The following is an 18,480-nucleotide window of genomic DNA, read 5'->3' as shown; positions in this document are numbered from 1 at the left end:
GTCAGGGGTGGTGGTAAAAGCAGATGTTGCAGTGACATTTGAGGCATTTGGACAAACACTTAAACAGGCAGGATTTAGAGGGATACAAATAATGTGCAGGCAGATGGGATTAGATTGACATCATGGTTAGCACGGATGTGGTGGGCCAAAGGGCCTGTTCCTGTGCTATACAGTTCGATGTTCATGTGACAAACCTGCCATCCCTGGAGTTAATCTGGTGAAACTTCACTCCCTTTATTGCAAATCTATCCTTCCTTTTGGAGGGGTGACCAGACCTGTACAGTGTTCCACATACTGCTTCACAAAAGGCCATATACAATTGGAGAAAAATGTCTGCACTCAAATCCTCTTGCTAGTTCACTTTTCCCAATGAGATAATGTAGATTGACTGCAAGTCCAACAATAATGTTGTTAGGTCAGAGCCAAATGGCAAGCTCAAATAAAGATGCCAAAATTTCGGAAGGAAGGATGGTATCAGAAATCAATCCAGTAACATTTTTAAACAGTGGGAGCAAAAAGCATTTAAATATAAACTGACCATGAATTGCCCTTCATGCTATCAATAGAGTATGATGATTAAAATCAATTAGCAAATATCTGGAAAAACAGACAAGGAATGCTTTCTTTGCACTAGGATTATGTTGTGCTGTCAAACACACAATGTTAAAATACTATTTTAACATTTTTTAGTTGGATCACAATGCTTATTCCTGGGTCATTGGTTTAATGTATAAAATAAAAACAGAAAATGCTAAAAATACTCAGCAGGTCAGGCAGCATCTGTGGAGAGAAACAGAGTAAAAGTTTTGGATCAATAACCCTTCATCAGAATAGTGTATAATTAATTCAGTGCAGGTAGCATTTGTCTGAGATGACTATTTAGCGTAGATTCAAATAAAATCTTTTTACTGCATTGGCACAAATCCTGAGTTCCTGAACTCAGCAGCATGGCACACGGTAGAAGACGAGAAATAGAATAGGGTGTGTCTTGAGGTAAACAGTGAACCTCATGGGGAAAATATCAAGATAGTATCTCTTATCCAATTTCACAGTATAAATCAATTTTAAACATTTGTAAAATTAGATAAATTTTATAATGTATTTTTCTATGTTCTAAATGTTTTTATTATTAATGCATTCAAATTTTTTTGAATAAATTGTGAGAAAATTGTTCTTTTGAAATGACAGTACAATGCAGGTTATGATTGAATACATCAGGTTTCTTTATATGAGGGATGAACAGTCATGCTAATTATTATCAAGCCTTTGAAAAAGGAATTTGCTCAGTACATACCAGAGAATGATTAAAATTCCATACTCTGTTGACACGAGAATAAAGTTAGTGGTTTATCTAATTCCATTTCTCATTCTGTCCTGCATTCCTTCAGTTGCTGACTGATTATTGCTTTTGCAGTGATATTTCGTGATATTTACAGTAAAACCAGCTATCCACCGTTAATGTCCCATGTACCTACTGGATGTAAAGGTAATTTCACAAAACCCTCTTGTATGCACCTTTCTCCTCGAAAACAAACTGTGAGCCTTGTCGTACGTACAGTCTGCCTTACATTGTGGTAATTCTCCACACTGGAATTGAATGCTTGTAAAATTATCACTGAACTTTGCCATTGCAGTTGTTAGAAAGAATATAATCTGCTCCTCTGGCCCTCTCTTTACCAATATTGGTATTGGTTTATTATTGTCACTTGTACCGAGGTACAGTGAAAAGCTTGTCTTACAAACCGATCGTACAGGTCAATTCATTACACAGTGCAGTTACATTGAGTAGTGCATTGATGTAGTACAGGTAAAAACAGTAAGTACAGAGTAAAGTGTCACAGCTACAGAGAAAGTGCAGTGCAATAAGGTGCAAGGTCACAACAAGGTAGATTGTGAGGTCATAGTCCATCTCATTCTATAAGGGAACCGTTCAATAGTCTTATCACAGTGGGGTAGAAGCTGTCCTTAAGTCTGGTGGTACGTGCCCTCAGGCTCCTGTATCTTCTACCCGATGGAAGAGGAGAGAAGAGAGAATGTCCCGGGTGGGTGGGGTCTTTGATTATGCTGGCTGCTTCACCAAGACCATGAGAGGTAAAGACAGAGTCCAAGGAGGGGAGGCTGGTGTCCGTGATGCACTGGGCTGTGTCTACAACTCTCTGTAGCTTCTTGCGGTCCTGGGCAGAACAGTTGCCGTACCAAGCCGTGATGCATCTTGTATATCTTGCTGAATTTTGATGTCTGTGATTTGAAAAATAGCTACATAATTTGAAGACAATCATGAGGATCACCATGAAGTTCGCTCTGCTGTCCTGGCTGATTATTTATCCATCAACCAACACTACTAAAACAGACCTTCCAATGCACCAATTGGTTGTTGTGTCTAATACATTGTAACAAAACTTTTAAATTCAATTAGTTGGCTGCAAAGTGTCATTGAATTACCTGAATGTGGAAATTACAGCGTAAATGAAAATATTTAACGCAATATGCATCCTCTGTAAATCTTGGCATTTAATTAGGAATTAACTGAAAGTGGGGAAGTCAGGTTTTTTTTCGAAGTGTCATTATTGAAACAAGGAACTGGGCAGGGAATTTGTTCAGGAAGTTCCCACAAATAAGACAACAAGCAGATAATCTACTTGAACAATAATTTACTGTTCAAGGGCTCTTAAACAAAACTGATCTTTTATCTCCATTTGTGAAATGTAGCAAAATGGTACACAAGAGACAGCAGACACTGGAATCTGGAGCAACACACAATCTGCTGGAGGGACTCAGTGGGTCAAGCAGCATCTGTGTGGGGGAAAGGAACTGTCGACTGGTGCAGGGTTTTGACCCACTGTTTTCCTCCAGCAGATTGTGTGTGGTGTGTGAACCAGGTTATTTTTGTGCCAATAGTGCTTTAAACTCATACCAATAAATGCTTCTATTTGTATGCTGTATGTAATTTATAATCTTTGGGAAGTTTTGAATAAAATAAGGCACTTTAGTTCATACACCCTGATTTAGAGAGAGGTGGCTTGCTCTACTCAAATTTGATGTAATTTTTAAATTTGGATATTAATGTATTGAATTTGGGTATTGAACTCTGGTTAGGCCGCATTTAGGCTGCAATTCTGGTCAGCTCACTATAGGAAGGATGTCGAGGCTTTAGAGAGGATGCAGAGGAGGTTTACTAGGATGCTGCCTGGATTAGAGGGCATGTGCTATCAGGAGAGGCTGGACAAACTTGGGCTCTTTTCTCTGGAGCGACGGAGGCTGAGGGGTGAGCTGTTGGAAGTGTATAAAATTATGAGAGGCATAGATAGGGTGGACAAGCGATATTTTTTTCCCATTATTAAGCGATCCAATACCAGAGGGCGTGCAGTTAAGGTGAGAGGGGGTAGGTTCGGAACAGACGTGAGGGGTAAGTATTTTACTCAGAGAGTTGTGGATGCCCAGAATGCGTTGTCTGATAGGGTGGTGGAGGCAAATTCATTGGGGGCTTTTAAGAGAGGCTTGGATGGGCACATGAATGAGAAGAAAATGGAGGGATATGGGCAATCTGTAGGTAGGAGGGATTAGCTACGTCGGCCCAACATTGTGGGCCGAAGGGCCTGTTCTGTGCTGTACTGTTGTATGTCCTATGAATATTCTTAAAGTATATTGGGCAGGTAATATAAAATTATGCAGCGGTGAGTTAAATGTCACATTACATAAGTGTTGGATGTAAATAGCAAAAGTCCTTGTGCATAACGATTGGTCAGATAACCTTTAATGTGTGTGTACAAAGATTGGTCGGCTAACTTTTAATGTGTGTGGACTAAATGAATGTCAAACAGTTGGAGAAGGCATTTTTAAGCAATTAACTATTAACTAAGATATTAGTTAATATTTAATTGCCTAAAAATGTCTTCGCAATTCTTATCTGATTTAGGAGTCTTCTTCCCTAAAAACAATATAAGTTTTAAGACATCCAATTGAAGCAATGATGCATTTTATTCTTTGCAAAGCTAAGTCGAACCAAAGCTTTCATATTTAATCTTATTGAAGTAACTTGATGTTACAGCACAAAATAGATTTCTTTTGCCTTTTAGAGATTTTGTTTAGCATGGAGTTTAGGCAGCCAGCAACCCCCAGATTAACTCCCGTGGTAAAATGCTTTTGAGAGGTCAGGATAGGGATCGGGGGATGGTGAATGGCAGATTAGACAGTGAGTTTTGAAAACATCACTCCCACAATGAGCTCCTTGCCCTACAGCCTGTGCCTGTTTCGTCTGAACCTTTTGTTTCCAATCTCCTCTGCCCTTTTTCCATCGTAAATCCACATTCAAAAACATGAGCAATAAAATTAATTGCATCCCTGCAAGGATTTTTAAGTGGAGCTGGCGAGACGCCTTGTTCGAATGGAGGTTAGCAGGAGTCTGAGAAAAGTTACTCTTTAAACTAGTACATACCTTCCCTCTGCAAAGTAAATACCTCACATTCTTGCCGCCTTATGTATCAACATTTTTCTGGTTTAAGGCACATGTTATTGAGTCAAACTATGAGCAAATTGCGAATCCTCAATTGCAATCAATTGACGCAGAAAAATGTCTGGCTGATTGCCAGCACGGAGAACATCCAGCTAATGAAAGGCTAGCTGAAAGATCGTACATCAAAATAAATCTAGACTGATTTTAAATTAATAGTACTTATGTTTTGCTTTTTCTGCCGGCAGTAACTAACAAAAGAAATACATGGTTATGAACTCATCTCATTGGAAGTGTTTTCCAACACAACAGTTCTGCAAGTTCTAATTGTCTTTTAGAATCAGAATCAGATTTATTATCACTGACTTATATGATGTGAAATTTATTGTTCTGTGGCAGCAGTACAGTGCAAAGACATAAAAAATTACTATAAATTACAAAATAAATAGTGCAAAAAAGGAATAACGAGGTAGTGTTCATGGGTTCATGGACCGTTCAGAAATCTGATGGCGGAGGGGAAGAAGCTGTTCCTAACTCATTGAATGTGGGTCTTCAGGCTTCTGTATCTCCTCCCCAATGGTAGTAATGTGAAGAGGGTATGTCCCGGATGGTGAGAGACTGCCTCTTGAAGATGTGTTCAATGGTGGGGAGGGTTGTGCCCATGATGTAGCTAGTTGAGTCTACAACCTTCTGCAGCCTCTTGTGATCCTGTGCATTGCAGCCTCCAGACCAGGCTGTGATGCAACCAGTCAGAATGCTCTCCACTGTACTTTAAAAACTTTAAACTTTATTTATACAGCAAGGTAACAGGCCTTCTGGCCCAACGAGCCCGCGCCGCCCAATTACACCCTTGTTAACCAAGTAACCCGTACACCTTTGGAATCTGGGGGGAAACCGGAGCACCCAGAGGAAACCCACGCAGTCACGGGGAGAACGTACAAACTCCTTACAGACAACATTGGGAATTGAACCCTGATCGCTGGCGCTGTAATAACATTGCGCTAATCGCTACACTACCATGCTGCTCTGTAGAATCTGTCGAAATTTGCAAGAGCCTTTGGTGACCTACCATACATCCTCAAACATTCCAGTATGGGTACTTAACTATGCTTTCTAAGCCAAGTGATGTCTTTTACTTCTTGTTCATGGAATTTATTTATTTATGTAACTATCTTGCCAATCATAAAATACAATTGATTAGTATAAAATACAACTGAAGTACCCCAGGATTTGTGCAATTTGCTCATATAAATTTACTATGCACTGGTTGCCTTTACTTTTGCAAGAGTACTTGTTATGTGTAAGAATTTGAGATATCTTTGGCAATGAATTTGTTGAGTGGCTGCTAATCAATTAAAAACAACTTTATTGTAACCACAAGGTATTGGACACTTGAAGGCAGGAACTTGTGCACCAAAGGCAGCTCAGCAATTTACTGCACTGAACTGACAAGATGATAGCAGAGTTTAATGTCCTTTCTGCTTTAATCTCAGTGGAACCAGTGGAAAGCGTGCCTCTGGATTATTAAAGGAAAGATCAATTTTAATTGCAGTTATCGATTCCATATCCAGTGACCACTACTGGTCTGCAGAAACTGGAAGGGATTTGTCTATGATTTTTCTGTGGTCTAGGACCCTGCCAGTGCTCAACTGAAGCTCGCGTGAGAGTATTAACCACTAACTTTTAGTCGTGACCTCAAGGGAAAATGAGAATTTCCAATTGTGGGAATTCAACTATGCTTCCTAAGCCAAACAATGTATTTTCCTTCTCAATTATGGAGTTTATTTACATATCTATCTTGCTAATAAAATACATCTGATTCGTTCTGAAGTACCTTGTGTTTTGTGCAAATGGCTCATGTAAATTTATAATACATTGGTTGCCTTTACTTTTGCAAGAGTACCCGTTATGTATAAGAACTCAGGACATCTTTGGCAATGACTTTGTTGGAAGGCTGCTAATCAATGAAAATCGTTTGATTTGAAATAAAACGTAAAGGTCAGAGTTGAGAAACAGCCAATTAATACAGAGAAACATCCTTGAAGTGTTTCAGCAGAGAATTTATTTTAGAGTCACAAGATGTTGGAATCTGGAGCAACAAACAATCTGCTGGAGGAACTCAGCGGGTCGAGCAGCGTCTGTGGGAGCGTCAGGTTGGGGGGAGAAGTTGTCGATGTTTCGGGACTGAGAGTGGAGATGCAAGGTGGCCGGTGTAAAGAGAAGAGACGTTATTTTAATTTTGAATGATCACAGGATTATGAACTCCCTTGTCTTGGTTGTGACCCATCCTTCATCTGTATAGGCTTGACTATTGCCTCCCCTATTCACAATCTGAAATTGTGCGAAACTCTGATACCAGTCTCCCAACTCGGACCAAGTGTAGAGGTTTCAGGTTAAGCAAGACCTCAATCTTAAAATTCTCGCCTTTTATTTCCAAAGACCTCCTTGGCCCCACTCCTCCCTATCTCCCTATACAAGTCCAAGATGTTTGGCTTCCTTGAATTCTGGCCCTTTTGTCTTCCCACAAATGTAGCGCTCCCACCATTGAAGGCCAGGCGTTTGACCATTAAAGCCCTAACCTCTGGAGTTGACTCCACAACTCCTTCCTTCTCTAAGTTTCTGCCTAAAATCTCCATCCTTGACCAACCATTTAGTCATTGTCCGAATACCTCAGCATGCAGCTCAGTGTCATATTTTGTAAATAGTCCAAGAAAATTTTTGTGACTTTCAAGACCTTGTATAAATGGAAAATGCTTTTTGTAAATGTGGTTTATTCCAGTTTATACTAATATTTGTATAAACTTTGCTTTTTGCTAATGTCCGTTGCCTCCCTCTGGTTCTTCTGCTTACAATTTTGGAACCAATTAGGTACCATTGGACCTGCTTCTTAAGCTGAGTACAAAAATTGATACCAGATGCAAGCACACGCTTCCCCTCAACTGGTTCGTGACCTTTTGTGAAAAGCAATTTAGGAGCTACTGTGCTCTGGATGGAGATTAACACACTTGTGTTGCTGCTAAATTCTCTAAATCTTGAATAAAAATCCCACTGCTTTTCTTTAATCGAGGGAAAAGTAAAAGGAAGGAGATTATATGCAGCACATTCTTGGTCTCATATTGTACCAGATTTGTGTAGCTGATGACACATTCTTGAAGTATAATCACTGTTGTGTAGAAAAATAAGACAGCCAGTTTTGAACATAGTAATATCTCTCAACCAAAGTGAAATGATCCAGACAGCCATATTATCTGATTTAGTAATGCTGGGTTGAGAGATTGATTTTTCCTTGGACACTCTGGTGAATTCCTGCGTTCATCTTGAACAGTGCTGCCATCCAACTTGGGTGTTGGTACATTCAGCCCAACTAGTCCATGCCGGCAAGTATGCTCCTCTTGAGCCTTCCACCTTTCCTCATCTCCCAAGTGTATCCCTCTATTCCCTTCTCCGTCATATACTGGTCCAGGTTCCCCTTAAATGCAATTTGCTTTGACCAATTCCTCTGGGATTGAGGTCCACATTCTCACCACTCTTTAAGTAAAGAAGTTTGTTTTAAATTCCCCATTGGACTTTGAGGCAATTATATTGTATTTATGGCTTCTGGTTATGTCTTCATGAGTGGAAACAGTCTCTTAAAACATAGAACACTACAGCACAGTACAGGCCCTTCGGCCCACAATGTTGTGCCGACATTTTTCCTGCTCTAAGATCTATCTAACCCTTCCCTCCCACATAGCCCTCCATTTCTCTATCATTCATGTGGCTATCTAAGAGTCTCTAAAATGTCCATAATGTATCTTCCCCCACAACCTCTGCAGGCAGTGCATTCCACACACCCACCACTCTCTGTGTAAAAAAACTTAGCCCTGACATCCACCTTATGTCTTCCTCAAAATTATGCCCTCTCCTGTTAGCCATTGTCACCCTGGGAAAAAGTCTCTGACTGTCCACTCGATCTGTGCCTCTTATCATCTTGTACACCTCTGTCAAATCACCTCCCATCCTCCTTCTCTCCAGAGAAAAGCCCTAGCTCACTCAACCTATCCTCGTAAGATATGTTCTCCAATCCAGGCAGCATCCTGGTAAATCACCTCTGCACCTTCTCTAAAGCTTCCACATCCTTCCTATAATGAGGCGACCAGAACTGAACACAATACTCCAAGTGTGGTCTAACCAGAGTTCTACAGAGCTGCAACATTACCTTGCGGCTCTTGAACTCAATACCCCTACTAATGAAGGCCAACACACCATATGCCTTCTTAACAACCCTATCGACCTGCGTGGCAACCTTGAGGGATCTATGGACGTGGACATGGACTCTTCAACCCTTTATAATTTTAAAGACCTCTTTCAGGTCATCCAAACCCTCTTCTTTGGAGAAAGTAAACTGATCTGATGTAATTCCATTATTTTAACATGAGTATGAAGTCTCTTGATGTTCTGGTCAAGACTGACCTTGCAATTAGAACCTCCAGAGATAGATATTCAGCGAGAAGATCTATCATGGTGTCCTCCTGAGCTCCCTTCATCACAGAAGCCAATCTTCAACTAGTTCGATCCACTTCACCTGGAATCAAGAAATGATGGAGAGCACTGGATATAGCAAAGACCAAGGCGCCAGGCAACATTCTGACCAGTACTGAAGACTCGCCATCCAGAAATAGCCATGCATAAAAAAAATGTTCTGGTACATTTACACCAACAACGTGAAAAACTGCCCAGGTATGTCCTCTTCATAAAAGTCAGGACAAATCCAATCTGGCTATTCTGAATCACTAGAAAATTGAAGGAAAGTGGCCTCAACGGTGCTATTATTCAGTACTTGTTCTTCAGTCGTCTGCTCCAGGAGGTATAGTTTGGGTTTTGACAGGACCACTCAGCTCCAGACCTCATTGTAGCCTTGGTTCAAGCTTGAACTAAAGAGATGAGGTGAGAGTCTTATAATATAGTCATTTATATCAAGGCAGTATTTGATTGAGTGTGACATCAAGGAGGCTTGGTAAAACTGAAGTTTATAGGTGTCAAGGAAAACACACTCCAATGGTTGGAGTTATATCTTGCACAAAGAAAGACAGTTCTGGATATTGGATGTCAATCACGGCAGCGTCGGGACATTGCTACAAGAGTTCTGTGGGGCAATGTTTCGGACCCAAGCATCTTTGGCCACTTCATTGTGACTTACCTTCTATCACACGGCCAGAAGTGGGGGATGTTCGCTGGTGATTACACAGTGTTCAATTCCATTCACAACCTCAGCATGTGGAGCAGCCCATGCCTACATGCAGTGAGACTGAGACAACATTCGGTTGGGGATCAAAGAGCTGCAAGTGATATTTGCACTGCAGAAGTTCCAGGCAATGGCCATCTCCAACATGAAAGTCTAACATGTAGCTTGCCAGTTAAGTGCCAATACCACCATCAATAAATTAGAGGTCGCCACTGTACAGAAACTCAACCAAACCAGTCATATAAATACAAAAAGTGCAAGAGCAGGTTAGAGGCTGGGTATCCTGCAGTGAGCGACTCAATTCCTAACATTCCAAAGCCTTCTATCATCTACAAGGCACAAGGCAGGAGCTTAGTGGAATAGGCCCCACTTGCCTTGCTGACTATGGGTTCAAGAACATTCAAAAAGCTCAACACCATTCAGGATAAAATAGCCTGCTTGATTGACACCCCATCCACCAATGTAAACATTCATAGCCTCTGTTGCGGTCACTCCGGAAGCCTCAAGTCCCACACCACCAGGTTCAAGAACAGCTGCTTCGCTTCAACTATTCAGTTCTTGAACCAACCAGCACAACCCTAATCACTACCTCAGTATAGCAACACTATGACCACTTTCAACACTTTGCACTAGAATGGACCTTGTTTCTTTTTTGTTCTAATTGTGTTCTTTCTTGTAAAAATTGTGTATAATTTATGTTTATGTTTCTTTTGTGAATGCTGTTGCAGGTAAGTTTTTCATTGCACCTGTGCACACACGTCCTTGTACTTGTATATTAGACAATAAACTCGACTTTGACTTTGACCACGTTTGCAGTATGCACCATTTCAGGCACGGTAGTGTAGCGGTTAGCATAACGCTATTACAGTGTCAGTGACCCGGGTTCAATTCCAGCCACTGTCTGTAAGGAGTTTGTACGTTCTCCCCGTGTCTGCGTGAGTTTCCTCCGGGTGCTCCGGTTTCCTCCCACATTCCAAAGGCGCACAGGTTCGGAAGTTGTGGGCATGCTATGTTGGCGCTGGAAGCGTGGCGACAGTTGCAGGCTGCCCCAGAACACTCTACGCAAAACTGTGTTTCGATGTACATGTGACTAATAAAGATATCTTATCAAAACCTTACTTGCAGCAGCACCACAGGCACATAGCATTAGAGACACAACATTCACAAGAAAAGCACAATTAAAAATAATACAGAAATTATACAAAAAAAAGTCCATCGTAGTTCAAAGTGGTCATAGTGTTGCTATATTGAGGTAGTGATTAGGGTTGTGCAGGTTGGTTCAAGAACCGAATGGTTGAAGGGAAGTAACTGTTCCTGAACCTGGTGGTGTGGGACTTCAGGCTTCTGTACCTCCTGCCTGATCGAGCCAGGAGACTGAAGACCCACACTCAGTATTTTAGGAACAGCTTCTTCCTCTCTGCCATCAGGTTTCTGAACGGTCCATGAACCCATGAAGACTACCTTGTTCTTCCTCTTTTGCACTATTTATTTATTTTTGTAATTTATAGTAATTTTTATGTCTATGTCTTGCACTGTACTGCTGCCTCAAAACAAAAAAATTCACAACATATAAGATAAGATATCTTTATTAGTCACATGTTCATCAAAACACACAGTGAAATGCATCTTTTGCGTAGAGTGTTCTGGGGGCAGCCCGCAAGTGTCGCCACGCTTCCGGCGCCAACATAGCACACCCACAACCTCCTAACCCATACGTCTTTGGAATGTGGGAGGAAACCGGAGCACCCGGAGGAAACCCACATAGACACACGGGGAGAATGGACAAGCTCCTTACAGACAGTGGCGGGAATTGAACCCGGGTCGCTGGCGCTGTAATAGCGTTACACTAAATGCTACACTACCGTGCCACCCATGTCAGTGATAATAAACCTGATTCTGATTCGATGATAGCAGCAAGAAGGTGGCATGGTCCGGATGGTGGGGATCTTTGATGATGGATGTTGCCTTCTTGAGGCAGCGCCTCCTGTAGATACTCCTGATGGTGGGGAGGGATGTGCCCGTGATGTACTGGGCTGAGTCCACGACTCTCTGCAGCTTCTTGTGTTCCTGAGCATTCGAATAGAATATTGGGCAACCAGTCAGGATACTTGCAACAGCACATCTGTAGAAGTTAGTTAGATGTTGAACCTTCTTAACCTTCTAGGAAAGGAAAGATGCTGACATGCCTTCCTTGTTGCTGGGTATAAGTCCCGAAACTCTCTTCCAAAAATATTCTGGAAGTACCCCCACCAGAAGGGCAGAGATGGTTCAGAAATGGAAGCTCACCACCACTTTCTCAAGGACAATTAGAAATGGGTAATAAATGTTAACTGAGCCACAAGTAAATAAATGAGCCTATGATAAAAAGATATCGTAATTGGTTAATCCTTTGTTGCTCCATGTGGGCCTTTGTTGTGCACAGGTTAGCTTCTACACTTTCCTACTTATTGGTGATTTTATTTTGCAAGATGTCATAAGAACTGAAAGTGCTGCATTTCAACTAATCTATCAGCTCCTCTTTCTAAGCAATAACATTTAAAATTACACAAAATTATGAGAGGCAGGGATAAGGCAGATAGACACCTGCCTCATTGGGAATTTTTTTTTACTAAGAGCAGCATTGGTTTAAGTTGAGGAGTGAAAGGTTTAGAGGGAATCTGAGGAATTTGTTTTCACCCAGAAGAGGACTGCAATCTGGAACACACTGCCTGAGAAGGTGGTGAAAGCAGGTCCTCACACAACATCTAAGAAACATCTGGACAAGCACTTGAACGACGAAGGAATATATACGTACCTATGGCCCAAGTGCTGGTAAATGGGGTCAGTGTCATGGAGTTGTACAGCGCAGAAACAGGCCCTTCAGCCCATTGCGTCCATGCTGACCATGATGCCTATCTATACCAACACCTCTTGCCTGTATTAATTCCATATCCCTCTTGGCCTTGCTTATTCAGGTACCAGTAGGACTTGATGCTCGGTGTAGACAAGGTGGTCCGAAGACCCTGTTTCTGTGCTGAGTTACTCTATCCAAAGAGTGCTAAGGGTCTTTGAAAGCACATCCTGAACTTACGATCCTGATCACATAGAAAGGCAAGAGCAGCCGGTACATGGTAACCCCACCATTGGCAAGTTCACTTCCAAGACTTAAGATGGTATTGGATTAACATCCCTACTCGGAAGAATATTGCAAGTTGGAACATAGACAGGTGACTTTGTTTACGGAGGGTAGAATGAGGGAGGTCAGACAGAAATGTATTGGAATAAAAAAAGGGCATCAAGATGAGATGAGGCAGGATGGATTGCGCAGCCTTAGACAAATGGAAGTAAGCAGTCTCGGTGATGACACAGATGTGTGTTTGGAAATCCGGGGTCAAATAGGACTAAGGGTTCTGAACTGTCTGGATCAGCTCTAGACAATTGCAACAGAGAGCAATTACTTTGGCTGAGAAGCACTTTGAGGCCATTGTGAGGCGTTGAAAGGTAAAGTACAAATACAATTCTTATTATGTGTGAAAGGCGATGCAGAAAATGCTGCAGAGTTCTTCCAACTAATCTTCATCATGTGACAAAGGAAACTAATAAAAGGCCATGAGTCAAGCTACCAATCACTTGCACAGCAAAATAGAGTTTGTAATGGAGTAAAAGACTGGGCACAAATGGTAGGAAGAGGAAATTACAAATGAGAGGATTCAGTTTATATCATCTTCATGTATCTCGACTATAGACCTGCCAGTCAACTCTAGATCCAGGCAATAACAATGGGAATGAAGAGTCTGTTACAAACCACTCCTACTCACATCTGAAGTCTCGGTATTCTCATGCCAGCTTCTTATAAACTGGTAAGCACATTTTTAAAGAATTGTACAATAAATGAATTTGTGCGGGCAGAGATATCACTAAAACTTTGCTAGTCTGCTGTCCCTCAATGGGTTTATCAAGTAAACTACAATACCTCGTGAACATAGAAACTAGAAAGCTTCCCCATGCCACATCCAGTCTGCAGCCTTCTATGTACTTTCCTCAGATAGAATAACAGACATCAAAAGAGAAAATCCTTCCAAGATTTGACTCTGCGGAGAATCATTGAAAGGAGAAAGACCTGTGTTTTCATGTTCCCTCACACAAAGAAAGTCCCCATTTACTACAGCCAATGAAATTCTTTAGAAGCATGGTCATACAAGAGACCCAGCAGCTGCTTTATACACAGAAAGCTCCCACAAACTGCAATATCACACGAGCAAATAATCTGTTTTAGTGAAATCGAATGGTTAAATATAGTCTACAGATGTGCTGTTGAAAGTGTCCTGACTGGTTGCATCATGGTCTGGTACAGCAATTCAAATGTGCAGGGACGTAAGAAGCTGCAGAGAGTGGTGGACTCAGCCGAATATGTCACGGGCACATCCCTCCCCACCATTGATAGTATCTCCATGAGGTACTGTCTCAACAAGGCAACATCCATTATCAAAAATCCCCACCATCCAGGCCCTGCCATCTTCTCACAGCTACCATGGGGCAGGAGGTACAGAAGCCTGAAGTCCCACACCACCAGGTTCAGGAACAGCTACTTCCCTTCAACCAATCAGTTCTTGAACCAACCGGCACAACCCTAATCACTTCAGTTTAGGAACACTTCGACCACTTTGATCACTTTGCACTAAAGTAGACTTCTGTTTGTTCTAATTGTGTTTTTTTTTAAATTGTGTATCATTTATGTTTAATTTATGTTATTCTTGTGAATGCTGCTTATCTGATGCTCTGTGCCTGTGATGCTGCTGCAAGTAAGTTTTTCACTGCACCTGTGCACACGTGTACTTGTGCATCTGACAATAAACTTGACTTCGACTTGTGACTTTGACTAGTCCAGGACAGCAGGAAGATAACACCTCCTCTTCAAAATAGTCCCAAAGGAAGTCTTGCATCCACTTGAGATGGTATTGGATTAAAATCTCATCCTACATTGCAGTGTCTGCATGAACTATTGTCCTCAGGTTTCTGTCATGGGATTTGAACATACGGAATAGAAGGAGGAATGGGCCTCTCAGCCCCTCGAGTCTGCTCAGCCATTCAGTAAGATCGTGGCTGATCTAATTCTTGAATCCAACATTACTTTCCTGCCTAATCCCCTTTATCCTTCATTCCCCTACCATCCAGAAATCTTTCGCAGCTTCGAATATATTGGATAAATGAGCATCCACAATCCCTGGGGTAGAAGATTCCAAGTATTTGCACTGAGGGAAGAAGTTCCTCCTCACCTCATTTTTAATTGTTGGATTCCTTATCCTGAGACACCTATACTTCCTCACATGGGAAACCTACTCTACTGAGTTCTGGAATAGGGTCACAGACCCGAAATGTTGACTATTTCTCTTTCTAGAGATGCTGAGATTTTCTGGCATTTTCTGTTTCCAGTTCCAATTTCCAGCATCTGCAGTTTGACTTGCATCTTCCCTGTCAAACTCTCTTATATTTGCCTAAGTTTCAAAGCGAACATCTCTTTTTCTTCCCAACTCCAAAGTGTAGGAGCCATTGTGCTCAATATTTCCTCATGGGAGCATCCACTCATCCCAAGACTCAACCAAGTGAACCTTCATTGCATTGCTTCGAAGCCAAGAATTTCCTTTCTTAACTGAGACCCAAATTATACAGAGCATTTCAGGTGTGGTCCCTCTAAAACCCTATACAGTTATTGCAAGACTCTCTTGTTCCTGTACTAACCCATTACCTTCTGATCCAGATGCTGGAATACTACCACTGACACAGGTAAATGCACCTATACTCAGCCAAGGTAGTAACAAAATTAAAGTGATCAGAGCAATAAGGGAAGGTTGAGACACATTTGAAGTCGAGTTTATTGTAATGTGCACAAGTATGGTGAGGTACAGGTACAATGAAAAACTTGCTTGCAGCAGCAGCACAGGCACGTAGGTACAGACAACACACAGAACATAAATTATACATAAACTATACAGTGAAGGGAGAGAGAGAAAAAGGCTGTGCAGAAACAAGACATTAATGCAAAAAAAAGACAATCAGAGACAAGTCCATGGCAGTGTGAGAGGTGGTCCGTAGTGTTCTGTTGCTGAGGTAGGGTTGGGGTTGTGCAGGTCAGTTCAAGAATCTGATAGTTGTAGGAAAGTAGATCTTTCTGAACCTGGTGGTGTGGGACTTCAGGCTTCTGTACCTCCCGTCTGACGGTAGCAGCAAGAAGTGGGCATGACTTGGGTGGAGGGGATCATTGATGATGGATGCCACCTTCATGAGGCAGCGCCTCATGTAGATGCTGTCAATGGTGGGGAGGGATGTACCCATGATGGACCTGGCTGTGTCCGTCACGATGTACTGGTTGTATTTACAACCAGTACATCGCAAATAATTATAAATAAAGTACGTTTTTGAAATAAATAAAAAATGGAGCTTCACAGATTTGACAGATACAGCATGGAAACAAGCTCTTCAGCCCATTGAGTCCATACCGACCATCAAACACCATTTGCACTACATACACTATTCTCCCCCAATTCTCATCAACTTCCCCTTAATTCTACCATTCACCCACACACCAGGGTAAATTTTACAGTAACCAATTAACCTACCAACCCGCATATCTTTGGGATGTGGTAGGAAATCGGACCACTTGGAGGAAACCCACACGGTCACAGGGAGAACGTGCAAACTCCACACAGACAGTAGTTGAGGTCAGGATTGAACCGGTGTCTCTGGCTCTGTGAGGCGGCGCCTCCACCAGCTGTGCCACTGTGCTGCAATTCTTCCACCTCAATCATGTAAGCAAGTCAAGTCAACTCAAGTTTATTGTCATGTGCACAAGTGCGGTGAGGTACAGGTACAATGAAAAACTTGCTCGCAGCAGCATCACAGGCACGTAGGTACAGACAACAGGCAGAATCCAAATTATACATGAATTATACATGACAGTGAAGAGAAACAAGACATTAATGTAAAAAACCCACAATCAAAGATAAGTCCATGGCAGTGCAAGAGGTGGTCCGTGGTGTTCCATTGCTGAGGTAGGGTTAGGGTTGTGCAGGTTCCTGACTGGTTACATCATGGCCTGGAAGATCAATTTCAATGAACAGGAATGGGTAAAGCTGCAGAGAGTAGTGGACACAGCCCAGTCCATCACGGGCACAGCCCTCCCCACCATTGACAGCATCTACAGGAGGCACTGCCTCAAAAAGGTGGCATCTATCATCGAGGATCCCCACCATCTGGGTCATACCTTCTCCTCACAGCTCCCATTGGACAGGAGGTACAGAAGCCTGAAGTCCCACACCACCAGGTTCAAGAACAGCTACTTTCCTACAATCATCAGGTTCTTGAAATGACTTCTACGACCCTAACCCTACCTCAGCAACAGGCACAGTAGTGTAGCAATTAGCGTAACACTTTACAGCGCCAGTGACCCAGGTTCAATTCGGCTGCTGTCTGTAAGGAGTTTGTACTTTCTCCCTGTGTCTGCGTGGGTTTCCTCCGGGTGCTCCAGTTTCCTCCCATATTCCAAAGACGTACAGGTTAGGAAGTTGTGGGCGTGCTATGTTGGCGCCGGAAGCGTGGTGACACTTGCGGGCTGCCCCCAGAACACTCTACGCAAAAAGATGAATTTCACTGTGTGTTTCGATGTACGTGTGACTAATAAAGATATCTCATCTCATCTCACTTGTGCACATGACAATAAACTTGACTTGACTTGAACTGTTGTTAAGACAGAGTTCTATTGTATTGCAAAGAAAAACTTGAATTACTGAGCTCCCTTTGTGGCGAAGGTGTTCTCTTAAATCACACTCAGAAAAATCAGGAAAAACAGTGTTGGTGAATTTCCAGGAGACTTTATGAGGATACTCATAGAAAGCTGAGTCAAACAACTGGGCTGTTTAAGATAAAGCAATCAAGGTTACCAGACGAAATGGAATGTGATACTGTCTGAGCAAACCACAGTATAACAATCAGAGAAGAGCCTTGAGAAATGCTGATATCAGGAATTTGTATTTCTTCTTTGTGTTAAGGTCATGGTGGTAGTGAAAATGCCATTGAGAAATTTGGCTTTAATAGTAACGGATTTTTCTCTTTGCACTTTATGCACATCTTCTCCTTAGGATCAAGGAAGACCCAGTTCTATGGATTCTGAGACGGTGATGAGGCCATTGTGGGGCAGGAGGTGCTTGGTGGGGGCAGGTGGATGGGTATTTTGGGAGGTGACGAGTTCCTTCCTTCGGGCTGCCTCTCAGTCCCAAGCTGAATGCACCTTCTGCACTTTGAGTGTGAGACTCCCAGGAATCAGTGGAGATGTTGCATTTTTTCCAAGTGGGCATTGAGAACATCCTTAAATGGTTTTCCTCAATCTGTGGGACTAGCTTCGATGGGCATCCTGGTCAGCATGGATGAGTTGAGCTGAAGGGCCTGTTTCCATGTTGTATGACTCTATGACCCTATCAAGTAATCTCTTACGGAATAAAGTGTCAATTTTGGGAGTCTGGCGCCAAGCATGCAAATAAAGTTGCCTATTTCATTGGTATTGGTTTGTTATTGTCAGGTACAGTGAAAAACTTGTCTCGCATACTGTTCGTACAGATCGATTCATTACGCAGTGCATTGAGGCGAGCAACAGTGTGTAGTTAGGAGCAAAGAACAAACTGCTGGAGGAACTCAGCGGATTGGGCAGCAGTTGTGGAGGCAAAGGGATGGTCAACATATTGGGTTCAAGGCCCAGCACCAGGGCTGAGAGTGCAGAGGGAAGATAGCCAGTAACGAGGCGAGAGGGAGGGGGTGAGACAAGGGAACCAGTTGA

Source organism: Pristis pectinata, chromosome 6, assembly GCF_009764475.1.
Source record: "Pristis pectinata isolate sPriPec2 chromosome 6, sPriPec2.1.pri, whole genome shotgun sequence".
Taxonomy (NCBI): Eukaryota; Metazoa; Chordata; class Chondrichthyes; order Rhinopristiformes; family Pristidae; genus Pristis; species Pristis pectinata.
The sequence above is the reverse complement of the archived record's forward strand: the minus strand, read 5'-3'. Positions refer to the sequence as shown.